The sequence below is a fragment of the Pteropus vampyrus genome, unplaced genomic scaffold (assembly GCF_000151845.1).
Source record: "Pteropus vampyrus isolate Shadow unplaced genomic scaffold, Pvam_2.0 Scaffold1000005938, whole genome shotgun sequence".
Taxonomy (NCBI): Eukaryota; Metazoa; Chordata; class Mammalia; order Chiroptera; family Pteropodidae; genus Pteropus; species Pteropus vampyrus.
Genome location: NW_011920340.1, coordinates 1 through 4723, shown reverse-complemented (window position 1 = coordinate 4723; position 4723 = coordinate 1). Strand labels below are relative to the sequence as shown.

Below are 4723 nucleotides of genomic sequence, written 5' to 3'. Positions count from 1 at the left end.
ACATGAAGTAATGCATATCACATGGGGGTGAGGGGACATCAAGGTGCCAGAAAGCTGGTAGTCGACTCCTCAGGAGGAGTCATAACAAAGAAGTTTACTGATAATAATATAACTATTATACATCTAATATAATATAAAATGACAAATGATGATAATAACTCATGTGGCAGAGCTGCAAGCACCTCGTATGTATTAACACTCGTAATCCTGCCAAGCACACTGGAATGAATACTGTTATATTCCCCATTTCATAGATGAGGAAACTGAGGCACCAAGAGGAAAAGTTCTAGTGAGACCACAGCAGGGAGTTGAATTCAGGCCTCCTGATGCAGATTCCATGCCCCTTCAGCTGAATCAACGGACCCAGGGGCTGACAACACAGACCGAAACCCCAGCTGCCTGGTGCCACTGTGGTCTGTTGGCACCATCTGGCCTTGATCCAGGGCCTGTAGGCTAACGAGCTCTGGGCAAAAAGAGAAACCGATAAAGGTTCGATTGGTTCCGGAATATTGCTTCTTTTTCCCTCAACTATTCTCCTTTAGCTGCTCCAAAATCGGATTCTGCCTTTCGCTGAGGGAAGATAACACCCGCTTTTGTCCTCTCACCCGCTTTTCCCACTCGGATCCCTCGCTGGTCTCCTCCCATGACTTCGTCAACATCATCACCTGGCCTTGCTCCCACCACCCACCATGCAACAGCGTAGATCCCATTCTCCTCACAAATACCCAACTTCCAGCTCCTGTTACAGAGGCTTGTCGCCCCACTCTTATCTGTGCAGAGAGAGATACAAGGGACCCTACGTTGCAGTCAGCGCATCCCTCCCACTGCCCAGATTTCTCACCTGGGTTCTCCAGAGCCCATGATGTCTTCTTCTTGGACCGAAGGACACAGAGAATGATGATAACAACGAGAACAACAGCAGCAACACCCAGAATGGTTGGCAATCAACTCTCATACACCAAGGACTTTCCTGAACAGGGGCCATTATAACCTGGGCACCTCAGAGCCACAGGCCTGCTCTCCCTCCCCATCCCTGGGCCCTGACCCGACCAGGGTCAGAACTCCCTGCAGGGTCACCCCAGGCTCACCAGAGGGCACAGGGTGTGCACAGTGACTCCCAAATTGTTCCCCATGGCACTTGAACCTCTGCTCCTCTCCTTGGGGAGCCCTTATGGACCAGGTCTGGTAGGTCCCACTCCCATCCAGCAGGACACTTCAGAATGTTAGGAGTCTTGGCTCAAGGATTCCTCATCCTGAAGCCAGGCCAGTGAGATGTGCCAGGGAGAAAAGCCGAAAGGCCAGCACAGCAGGGTGACCATGCCCACCAAGATCTGACTGTGGGTTACACTCACTGCTGGGGTCCCTGGGGAAGAAAGGACAGAGCCAGTGAGGCTTGTGGCCAAGCCCTGCTCCCCCTAAGGGAGACTTAGAGAACGGGCTGCTTCTCTCACCTTTCCACTCTGGCTGACCCCTCACTGACCCTGATCATATCTGTTCTACACCCTGGAGCCCAGGTCCTTTAGACTGGCAAGAGGATGGGCCCCGGATCAAGGCCTCGCTCTCTTGGATCCATGTGTTGTTGCTGAGGAGGGGGATGTGAGGGATGAGCTCCTGGGCCATGGGGACCAAAGAACTCTCTGATACGGGCAGGCTGAGAGCCAGGGAGGCCGGTCCCCAGTTTGAGGCTTCCTCTCCCGCCTGACACCCACCTTCCCTGGTTCAGTGTTCTGTAGGAGGGCCCACTGCTTCCCTACATTATTGTCACTGGAACAGTTCAGCTCCCTCCCTACCTGTCTGTCTTTATCCAGGGGCTTTAACAGGACGGGCCGATCACAACAGAACATGCCAACAAAACATACATGCATCCCTCAGTCCAGGGAGGGTTTCCTCATGCTGGGAGGGGAGGGAAGCTCTAGGGGTCTGCAGGAGAGGAAGGCCCCTGCCCCAGGGCCATACCAGTACTCTCCGTGAAGCCCATCCAGGATTCCCGGTATATCTGGACTCTTCCACGAAGCCCTCCCTGCACATGGGCCCAGGAATCCCTGCTGTGAAAGCCATCTGTGCCCCAGGACTTCTCAGTTCCCACAGCCGAGGTCTGAGCAGAGAACTGGGGCACCCTCCGTCCACAGGCCTTCTGGCGATAGGAGACGAAGAGCTCCCCACCACAGCCGAGTGCCTGAAGCCCCTGGCGCTGTTGTCCTGCTGGATCTCAAGGTCCAGAATCTCCTGGAGGGAATGCAAGCCTGCCCCACCAGCAGTGGCATCCCCAGTCCCTGTGTCCCTCTGCCTTCTCCGCCCAAGAAAGAAACTGCAGCCAGAGGGGCCCCTCCCTGCTCCCCTCCATGTCTTGCTGTGCTGGCTCAGTATGGGTCACCTCTGTGCTGAGATCCACAAACCCCCATTCCTCACCCCCACTTCCAGCCAAATCCAGTGGAAAGAAACCGGCCCTGTTCTCTGCTCCAAACTTTTCTAGAAAAGCCTCACATCACTCTTGCCCCCTTCCTACTCTCACCTCCTTTCTAGACCAATAGGGCCATGATTTATGCTAGTTATTCTGAAGTCCTTCCCATTCTCTGACAAGTCCTTGATGTCTGTGTGCCACGCGTCAGCTCCCAGGACTGCATCTACCGCCACCCCTGGGACTCTGCTCTGCCTTCCTCACGGTCATAATGCAGGAAGGGCTGACCATCCAACTGTTCCTCAGCCAAAAATCTGGATTACACAGATCTATCTTGGGTCACCACCATGAGGTTATAACGAAGACTCTGGGATCCTGGGCAAGGAGGAAACCACAGATGAAACTGAGTCCTGGACATAACTGCATGTCACACATTTTAACAGAGTGCTACTGTAACTCTCGAACAGAGACCTTCTCGAAGTGTTGAGGATGCAGAAATTGCACATGTACCAAAAGACAAGAATGGAGATTTCCAATGCAGGAAAATAGAAAAGGGGAAAGGAAGGAGAGGGGAATTGAGGGGTGGAAGAAGGGAGAATGGAGATGGGCAAACATGGAGGACAGGTGCCAGGACACAGGCTCCCTAAGGGTACAGGTAGGGGGTCCAGGGGAGAGGCTGGCCTGCAGGAGGCAAGGGAGAGGCAAGATGGCCATGGTGAAGGGGAGGTCTTGCCAGAGGGGAGGGAGGGGAAGTAAGGTAAGATGGGAGGGATCCCTGGTCAGAGCAGCTGTGGTGCACAGGCGGGTTAGGGTGAGAGGGAGAGCCAGGGAAGGCTCATCATGGACAAGGTGGGGACAAGGAGGGTGTGGGAATGAGGCCAGGGTCAGCAGGGGCTGCTTTGTGGCCCTAAGGGAGTTTAGCCTGGGCCAGTACCCCTGGGTAGGTGAAGGGGTGGGCCTGGGCCCAGAGTGGGAGAGGCATGGGGCGGGTCCTGGTGAAGAGGTAGATGGACCTGCCAGTGTTCCCTGGGGAGAGGTGGGTGGTGAGGGTCACAAGGACCAGTGCAGTGTGCCCAAGGGTGGCTTAGAGTTAGAAAGGAGGGGGATGGCAAGACAAAATAGAACGTAAATGCCCAGGGCAGGTAAGCAAGATGCACAGCCTGGGGAAGGACCCACATGATAAGAATGGTGTAAGGCGGTGGTTGGGGAAGGGGATCACACTCCCACAGAGAGTTAGGGTTAGACATCCAGCACGGGAGGGGAGGTGCTGGGGGAGAGCCGGCTGTGGGAAAGGCCAGAGCTGACCAAGTGGCATAAATAGGGATTTGGGATACATGGTGTAGGGTGCGAGAGCCCCCGGGGTCAAGGAACCAATGGATGGGGGAAGAGGCCAAAGAACAGTTGAACGAAGAGCAGTTTGCAGGTCTGCGAGGGGTGGTGAGGTCGAAAGAACAAGAGGCAGCAGGTGAGACTAGTGCTGAGGGCCTGGGACTGGGGGGCAGGGTGATCTGAGTTGAGGTGCCAACAGGAGAGGACAAGTGCTCTGGGTGAGCACGGGTGAGGGTGGGTGGTGATTGCAAGGGACCCACCGGAGGGGGCTGTGAGATATGAGAACGTGGTGAAGACCAAAGGCAGGTGGGCGAGGGCGGGGAGCAGGGCACGGTGCCATCAGGGGAGGGGTGCAGAGGGCCCAGGGAGACAAGGAGTCCAGCACCTGTGGGCTAGAAAGTGAGGCCTCAAGAGGGTGAGGTTTAGACAGAGGAGTGGAGAGGGGCGGTGCCGGGCGAAAGGCCCAGCATGAAGGAGGGTGAAGAGCAGGCTCCTGCCCTGGACGGAAGCTGGGAGGACAGGGTGCCAAGACAGAGGCCAGGTCTGCACACAAGGGGCTGTGTGCTGTGCTCAAGGCGCAAGTGTGGTTAGCACCAGGCGTCCCCCTGGAAAGGGTGAGAGATGAATGGGGATATAGGGACGACCCCCCCTGGGCTAAATGCACCCCCGGAAAGTGTGGGTTAGTGACAGTTGGGGGAGGTAGGAGCCATGCAGGTAAAGGCTCCTTGTTGGCCATAGCCCACCAGAGAAGGAGAAGGGACCTAAGGGAGGAAGAAGGGAAGAGGGGAGACACAGAGGACTTCAGAGAGGGGGGAGCAGCAGGGGGAGGGGAGGGTAAAGGACTGAGGGGGCACGTGACATGGCAGGGGAGGAGGCAGGAGAGAGTCTGTGTGGGAACACAGGCATATTAGAAAATTAGGTACACTGGTGGGGGAGGGGTAGGATGGAGAGGGGAGGAGTTGGGGGAGACCAGAGAAGTCACAGGAAGACTCTGAT

General features: G+C 55.9%; 1 pseudogene; it reads right to left on the bottom strand.

Annotated features, from left to right (window-relative positions):
* Positions 1-1088: 1088 nt before the first annotated feature.
* On the bottom strand, positions 1089-2773 carry LOC105311668 (annotated as a pseudogene).
* Positions 2774-4723: the final 1950 nt, after the last annotated feature.